Raw genomic sequence first — 9,926 nt, 5'->3', positions numbered from 1 at the left:
TGTTTTGTGGCATGTTCTTTCCACTAAGTTGCATCTATTTATTAACCTTGTTTAAGAAAAAAATGAATTTAAAACAATTGTTGATGGAAATATTAGATTTTTTGCATAGAATGCAGAAAATATGATTTTGTTATAAAATAGTGATAATAATATTACCTCAGCAGAGCCATCTCACAAGTGTTTGTCAAAAGATTGTTTTCAGGGCCCACATTATGGCATAGAAGGTAAAGATTCTACCTGCAACACTGACATTCCACATGGGCACCAGCTCCAGTCCCAGCTGTACCACTTCTCATCCAGTTCCTGATAGTGCACATGGGAAGGCAGTTGAGGATGGCCCAAGTCTTTGGGCCCCTGCACCTACTTGGAGACTTGGGAGACTTGGAATTCTTTGTACTGGCTTTGTACTGGCCAAGATCTGGCCATTGTGGCCATTTAGAGATTGAACCAGCAGATGGAAGATTTTTTTCTCTCTCTGTATTACCCTCTCTCTCTCTCTGTGTAGTTCTGACTTTCACAAAAATAAATAATTTTTTTAAAAAAAAAGATTATTTTCTTCCTTTATAAATCTTTAAGTAGAGATAGTTCAGGGTGTGCCTTATTGTAATTTGTTATGGCGTGCACTGAAGAGAAAAACAACCTATTATTTCAAATTCAATGACAAAATCTAATTAGTAAGTGCCTAATGGCACAACATGGACCATAGGATCCTGATACTTTCTTCTCATAGACACAAAATACAATAACTTTTTATAGGTAACAGAAAGTAGCCTTCTATATCTATGCTTCCTAAAGAGGTCTGTGACATGATTGAATGCATTTATTCCTTTCATTTTAATCACAATTTTCAAAGCACAATAATTGTTGTGATCACTTTCTTCTATGCCTACTTCACACATCTTAGTAACAACAGAATTATCAACATCAGTTGATTCATCAAGTTCTATATATTTATTATGAGGACAACTTTGATAGCATAGTACAACATATTCTGTTTCACCTTGTACAGGGAATGGAGAAACAAAAGGAAGAAACAATCCCACTAATAAGAACAAGGAATAACACTGAAGTGTCAGTTGTGAAATGAATGTCATTAAAGTCTATAGCTGTGTAATGTTTTCTCATTTCATTGGATGAGATTCTGTAGCCTGAAAATATTATTTACTTTTGAATGCTCTGTATTATTGGTTAGATAACACAAATGCCACATCCATAAAGTTCTACCTCATCATGATTCTTCCATTAGACCTTGGTATCAAGGCCATACCCAGATGTCCATTGGGCTTTTCCTGGAATTGTCCAGCATATTTGATGGCTGAAGATGTATAATACATTCTGATCATCAAATTGGATGAATTTTCAACATATGAATGTACAGGTAATATAACCAACTACAACTTAATTTTTTTTTTTTTTGACAGGCAGAGTGGACAGTGAGAGAGAGAGACAGAGAGAAAGGTCTTCCTTTGCCGTTGGTTCACCCTCCAATGGCTGTCGCGGCCGGAGCGCTGTGGCTGATGCCCTGCAGCCGGCGCACTGCGCTGATCCGAAGCCAGGAGCCAGGTACTTCTCCTGGTCTCCCATGGGGTGCAGGGCCCAAGCACTTGGGCCATCCTCCACTGCACTCCCTGGCCACAGCACAGAGCTGGCCTGGAAGAGGGGCAACCGGGACAGAATCCGGCGCCCCGACCGGGACTAGAACCCAGTGTGCCAGCACCGCAAGGCGGAGGATTAGCCTAGTGAGCCGCGGCACCGGCCCAACTTAATTTTAATTATCTGATACAGTTAACAAAAGAATTGTGTTACTATCTGTAAAGATTTCTGAATTTTCTGTATGAAAATTAAGAAATATCAAACTTTATGGAAATTATATATATATATACACACGCATATACATACATATATATGTATATATTTATATATTTTATACCACAAAAAGAAACCCAGAAGCATCACAATATTAGATTTTAAGACATGACCTACTACAGGGAAGTTATAATCAAACAGTCTGTTAAAGGCGAAAATAAGACATGTCGACTAATGGAACAGGATAGAAACTACAGAAATCAATCCATGTATCTGCAACCAATGTATCTTTAAAAAAGGAATTAATATCAATTCCTAGAGCAAGGACAGTCTCTTCAACAAATGGTGCTGGGAAAACTGGATCTCCATGTGCAAAAATATGAAATAAGACCTCTTACACCTTAACAAAAATCCACTCAACATGAAGCAATGCCCTAAATCTATGAAACGATACCATCAAATTACTGGAGGACATTTGGGAAAGTCTGTAAGAACTTGACATAGACAAAGATTTCTTGAAAATGACCCCACAGGAAATCGAAGACAAAATTGACAAATAGGATTAAAGCATGCTGAGAAGCTTCTGCACTGTAAAACAAACGCTCAGCAAAGTGAAGAGGCAATGGACAGAAAGGGAAAAATATTTGCAAATTATGCAACTGATGAAGGATTAATATCCAGAATCATAAAGTGCTCAAGAAACTCAACAACAAAACAAAAAAATCCAGTTAGGAAATGGGCAAATGACGTTTACAGGCATTTTTCAAAAGAGGACATTCAGATGGCCAATAGACATAGGAAATAATGCTATCAGTAACTGTCACAGAAATGCAAATTAAAACCACAATGTTGCTTCACCTCACCCCAGTTGGAATGGTGCTCATACAGAAATCAATAAGCAACAAATGCTAGTAAGGATATAGGGGAAAAGGTATCCTAATCCACTGTTGGTGGAAATGTAAACTGGTATAGCCACAGTGAAAGACAGTATGGAGATACCTATGAAATCTCAATATAGACCCACCATATGACCCAGCTGTCCCACTCCTGGAAACTTACCCAAACCAAAAGAAATCAGCATATGAAAGAGTTATCTGTACCCCCATGTTTATTTCAGCTCAATTCATGATAACTAAGATGTGGAATCAACCCAGATGTCCATCAACTGAAGACTAAATAAGGTAATTATGCTCTAAAATATATGTGTATGTTTTTATTTATATTTTTATTTATATGCACACACACATTATAGAACACAACACAGTGCTAAAAAATGAAATCATGTCATTTGCAACAAAAAGCATGCAATTGGAAACAATTATATTTAGTGAAATAAGCCAGTCCCAAAAAGACAAATACCATATGTTATCCATGATCTGTGGCAATTAATAGAGAACCTAAAATCTGATCTCTAGGACTGAAATTGACATTTTGAGACACGATGATTGTTAATAGCCCTTGTCTCAATTGTTTAGGAACAGTTTTGTTTTTTTTTTTTTTTTCCATACTACTTGTTGAACTCTTTACTTAGGGTAGGGTTAATATTATGAATATAAAGTTAATTGAAAATAGATTTTGTAAAAGATAGGAGTGGGAATAGAAGGAGAAGGAAGAAAGTTGAAAGCCTGGATGGGAGGGAGGATAGGCTGGAAAGTAGGTGCATATTCCTGAATCTGTTTATAGGAACTGCATGAAATATGTATACCTTAAATAAAATTTCAAAAAATTATCAAAAAAGGAATAATATGTGTGTGTATCAAATCATGAAAACATGTTATCATCAATATAGACTATGGCAAAATAACTCAACAGAAGGAAACCCTACTGTGCAGTTTGTTGATGTGTTTAATTATTGAATTATATCTTTAGGTTGTATATGATGTGAATAAGGTCTGGGAAGATTAATTTGTTAAAAAAGTCTAATTTGAGACAAATACACAATTTTTAGCATCGGAATCCTTATATTGCACTACTCTCAATGCACTGACGGGTCATGTGCTATCAAGCTGAGAATTGGAACTTTTTCTTTTGAGTCACGTTACCATAGTTTAAATTTTATATTTGGACAGTTGTATTTTAAATAAGTCTAGAATAATTCACATCCCAAGGGAAAATACTAATTGTTTCTACTACCCTAAAACTTGGCCAAGGTTGAGCACATGAAATCACTGCCTTCAAGAGATTAACAGAAATATATAATTCAATGATTAACTACAATAATACGGAAGCAGGATGATAGTGAAAATTTTTTACATAACTAACAATTGATTAATCCAGACTGAAACATTGCCCTACCAGCTTTTGAAACTTTTCTCTCAGTAGTTATTATTTTACTGTCCAGATCAGCCTGTGTATTATGAGCAGAGAATCCCCTATATTGGGTCTATTATCAAATATTCATCTGGGAAAACTTCTATTTTTTCTGATCTAAATTGTTATCACCAGAAATATTCCAAGACTGCTAAAACAGACTTATTCATTCATTTAATGCTTTTTAATGACTAAGATTACCCCTGAGAATGGAGGCAGCTACTAAGAGTTTTAGTCATTTTGAAGGTCTTCAGTCAAGTCAGGAATATTTTGAGCTATGATTTTAATTATCATTCTTCAACTAATTACAATAAAAGTTTCTGAAATTTTTCACACTATATTCCCAAATGTCTGGAATCTATTAACTCTTATACTTTTTCTTTTCTTGCATCTTACAATTTTGTGGTTTTCTGTATATTTATTTAACACTGTTGTAGCTCTGACGATGTAACAAAATAATAATTTTAATCAAGTAAATATAATCTAAGATTATATTCTTAAGATAATATAAAGGAATGATTCCTGAAATAGCATGTGTTCTTGCTCTCATCCCATGTTAAAATGGAGTCCTTACTCATTGTTTAATGATTCTGTAAAAGAAGTTAGCTTACATTTCACTGCTTTCCTTTCCCTAATCTCCACCAAGTAACCACTGGGATTTAATCAACAACCAAGAACGGATGCTTTAATATGTATTTTCTGAATTTAGTACAAAATGTAAGGCCATATATCTACCTCTCAAATTAAATAAACAAAAGCACGTTTCCTCTTTCTCATCAACTTTGCATATGTAGAATTTATTGAGCCATATATTGTATCATAAACACCAAAGAATAATCAAATGCTTTTGGTTTTATAGTTCTTACTGCATATAAATAAAATATGCTTAAAAGTAAATAAAATATAATAAAGCTTTTCTCCTATCAGTTATTCTGGAAGGAAATATAAACATAATCATAAATAGTTCACAGGTAGGCTACTTAGCATTGACTTCCCTGCAGTGTGTCACTTAATATAAGATACCAGTTGAACTCTATTGAATCTGCCTGATTATGTCAGGCCTACCAGAGATAATATCCCTTTTGATTAACAAAGTCAACTGACATAGAACGCTAATTAAATCTATAAGATATCTTCACCTTTTCGTTACAGCATTACCAATCACAGGTTGGTATCAAAGCCACAGATCCACAGGTTCAGTCACATTCAAGGGAAGATGATGCACAAGGTTGTGTGTCTTTCAGGGGTTACTATAGAATTCTGCCTGTGACTCTAGGCCACTTTCATATTTCTGGATTTTTTTTTTTGCCCAAAAAATATAGCTTTATCTTCTTTTATACTTTGTTAATGTTTGCTGGCATTTATTTCTTTGGTTTTTTTAATAGTTTTTTTTTTTTTTTGGTAGCTCCAAATATTTAAGTAATAGAAATACTACCCTCTGTATGGGTCAGCTTAGTTCCTAGAGTTTTATGTGTGTTAATTAATTTCATCCTTACCACAATCATTATATTCACCATATTAGACAGCAAGAGACAGATACTGAGTGTCTAGGGAATTTTTAAAGGAAGTGTTTGATGATTAAAATCTCAAAAATCACAAAAGATTCATAAAATTACATATAATTACATATATGAAAATATAAATGTTTTGCTTTGAAAGATATAAGTGAAGTCAAAAGACAAATTTCAACTTTATACACATAAACTGAGAGGTATTCAATAGTTTTATGATAACTTTGCATTGTCTTTATGTTTTTCATAAACTTTTTGAAGTCTCCTCTGAGACAGAGTCAACTTAGCAATATTTACAAAAGTTTTAAATAAAAATAAAGTATAGAATAGTATTAAGGCTCACAATAAAAATTATGATATTGGCAGAGGGACAAATCACAGACAAATAGAACAAAATGTAGAGTCCAGAGAAAGAATGAAATAGCTGTCTCAAACCAGGTAAAGCAATCCAACAGAACAATAATGGACTTCTCTGCAAATGGTACTAGAACAAGAGGATAACCATTTGCAAAGTAAGGGGACTATTTAAACAGCAAATCCCAGCAAAGATGTATGGACTATAAAATAGAATTCGGGAAAATAGTTTGGCAGATTCTTATAAAACCATATATTTAATTAGCTTACAGCACAATAATTGCACAGATGGGCATTCATTCCAGATAAGTGGAAGTGTATGTTCACACAGTCTCCTAAACATGAATGCTCAAAAAAGCTTTATTGTAATAACCCAGTTGCTTGCCTGTGACTGAATGGTTAAACTATCTGTAGTGAATTTATACCATACAATACTACTCAGTAATAACAAAGAACAAGCTGTCAATAGATACAACATACTTGTATGAATCTCAAGGGAATTATGCTGATGGGAAAAGTCAATTCCAAAATATTACACATTCTATGATTTCATTTATTTGGTATTATTGAATTGATGAGATCATTGAGATGCTGGACAGATTATTAGTCACTCTCTGTTAGGATGGTATAAAAGAGGGAAATGAATATGAATAAAAAGGTTAACAAAGGAGATTCTTGTGGTAAGGGAACATATATTTGTAATAAAATTAGGTATAACTACATATAACCACCTATACACATGTATGATTATTTAAGAATTCACAAACATAAATGAGTATAAAGAAAATTAGAGAAATCTGAATAACGGAGATAACTGTATCAAGGCCAATATCCTGACTTTTATATTGTAATTTTGCTTGTTATCACTACTAATGGAAACTACTAAATCTTTCTACAAAATTTAGTTCAACTACATGATAATCTGTAATTATCTCCAAATAAAAAGTTGAATTTTAAAATGAATGACCTGTGACCAGGTGATTCTACTTCCAGAAACTTATATATGTGCACAGGTACAGAAATACATGAATAGATTAAGATTTATTATATGTTTTTAATAATAGAAAAATCTTGAACTGCTGAAAACTCATCAAAAGAGAAATGGTGCACTTATACCTCACATATAATGGAATGATTCACAACAAGCGTAAATGGTCACATATCTTTAATGAATGCATAAGGGAAAATTATGCATGATATATTAAGGAATAAAAAATTTAGGAATACAAGACAGATATAGTAAAGCTATTATTTACTTTGGTGGGAGGGATGGCAAAGTGTATTGAGGCAGTGGGAAATAGGAAAAAATAACATTTTTAGGTTTTACTGTGTAATAGTGGCAACCATTAAAATGTATTGCTCAGATTTTCTGGTACTGGTAATAGTCAAATCATCGGTGCTATCACCCTCTAGATCATATAGATTTATACAGAGGATATTCTCTTCCTGGATTGCTCAGAGGCAATGACTGAACACAACGGGGCTATTAGTCCCATCTCCTCTAATAGGTCAGTATTTGGTACTTAAGCTACCTTTGCTGGAAGATTCCCCATTAACTTTGCTAAAACTTTCTTAAAATTACTCTACAGTCAGTACCTTTCTACCCATTTATACCCAACTGCTTCCCTCAGTGTCAGCCTGACATGGTACACTAAAGGGGTTTCCCAGTAACACCTGGCCTCATCTCCCTTAACATTCATAGTTGTTTTACATTCTTAATATTTTCACATTAAGACATCTGCTTTCAAATACCCGTAACTAACACAAAGTTGTTTGTAACATTCCCTCTTAATTGTTATAAAAGTATTGAAATTGCATATCTCAAATGAAAGTAAATGGATAGTTTTAACAGTGAGTTGGCCTGAAAAGGTAGTTTTTGTTTCACACATTTGTAAAAATACCTGAGAATTCTAGAATTTTCTTTGCATATCTGCTCATTATACAGGTCATATTAATCTAGCAGGATTGACAAAAGACCTCTACCATCTAAGAAACTGAATGATTGGAGGATAGTGTTTCAAAAAGATTGATTTTTAGTTGTCATGTCTTTTATCTCTAAAGTCCCCTTGATTCCTGGTTTCCTGGGAGTCTCATATTTTAAAGTATTCTTTATCCTATAAGCTACAATTAGATCATTCCGATTACTGTATTTTTTGCTGAAAAAAAATACGTTTGGAGATTAAAGATCCATGAATATTACAATAACACCTCTAGAAAAGGGTAAGATATAATTTGCTATGGTTTTAATGGGTTCTCTTCCAAAATTCAAGTGTTGCTAATGTGATACTATTAAGAAATGGAGACTTCAAGAGGTAATTAAGCCATGAGGTCTCCTCTCTCATTAATGGACTAAGGCTCTCATAAAAGTGGCTTCACACAGTGATCAGCTAGGTTGCCCTTGGAACTTCCTTGCAAGCAGAGATCAGCTTCACCAGACAACCAAAACCACTGGTGGCTTAATAATATTGGACTTCCCAGCATCATGAATTCTAAGAAAATTTCTATTCTTCATAAATTGGATATTCTATGGTATTCTGTTATAGCAACAAAGGCAAAAAACATTATTGACAAATCTTTAACCTACTTATCCTACCCATTATCACTTTGTGTATATGCATGATCACTAGGAATGTTCTCATAACAAAGACGACTATAGAGTGTAATTTGCAGGGAACACTTCTCTCAACCTTAATATAATATCCTTTCTCCCTTGTAACTTTTATTGGAAGATATTTTTGCTAATGTTAACTTATTCTCTTTTGGAATGATCTTAATACATAAGCGTTTTATTAAAACAAAAAGTATCATGTATCAAGATTCCTCATGTGCTATACTTGTAGCCACACCATGTCCGTAGTTTGTAAAGTATATACTTATGCCATTCTTCCCATATTTAATACCACTTGTTTTAATCAATATTTCTCATAAATATTAATACAAAAAATTCTGAGATTAATTAACATTATTTAAATAATTTATTTTATAGTAATGATTGCGTACTATCTGCAATGTTCAAAACAATTTGTCTAATTTATTTGTAATGCTAGCACTGTATTACTTGAAACATTAAAAATAAGACACTCTTCTGTTTTAAATATTTAGAAACTGTGGATGATAGAAATTTAAATAACAAAACTCACTAGAAAAAAAGTAGAAAACTGAGACTGAAATCAATCTTTGATAACCAATCCCAGACAATCTCCACTGGAATAGACTACCTTTGCTCATGGAAAGTGTTTGTTTTGTCATTGCTATAACAAAATACCTGAAACTGGGTGTTTTATTCAGAAAGGAAGCTTAATTAGCTCAAAGTTCTGGAGGTCTAAGAGCATGGTGCCACCTTCTACTCAGTTCTGGTGATGGCCACATGGCAAATGTCATCACAATTATATACCAGAGTATTCACAGGACAAAAAAAATGTGAAAGAGAGAGAGAGAGAGATAGTGGAGGAACTAGTTTTCCACCTTTTAAAAAAGATTTATTTATTTATATATTTATTTGGCAGATTGACAGAGAGAGAGAAAGAGACAGAGATCTTCCATTCATTGTTTAACTACCCAAATGGTCTCTCCCATGAGGATGGCAGGGGCCCGTGTCACTGGTTCATATTTTACTGAACTCCCAGGTACATTAGCAGTAATCTTGATAGGAAGCAGAGCAACTAGAATTCAAATTATCACTCTAATAAGGGATGCCAGCACTGCAAGTGTCAGATTAACTTGCTGCACCACAATGCTAGACCCAGTCTTCATCTTTTTATAGCAAGTCACATTCATAGAAAGCAAACAGTGTCCCATGATGGCTATATTAATCCTTTCTTAGGTAAGAACTGCCTCAAACCCAAACAGCTTTAATTTGCTCTCAAAACTTAAAAGATCCAAAACCATTAACATCATCATACTTTGCACCAAGTTTCCAACACATACCCTTTGGGGTACAAACAA

Source organism: Oryctolagus cuniculus, chromosome 1, assembly GCF_964237555.1.
Source record: "Oryctolagus cuniculus chromosome 1, mOryCun1.1, whole genome shotgun sequence".
Classification (NCBI taxonomy): domain Eukaryota; kingdom Metazoa; phylum Chordata; class Mammalia; order Lagomorpha; family Leporidae; genus Oryctolagus; species Oryctolagus cuniculus.
Note: the sequence above shows the minus strand (reverse complement) of the source record.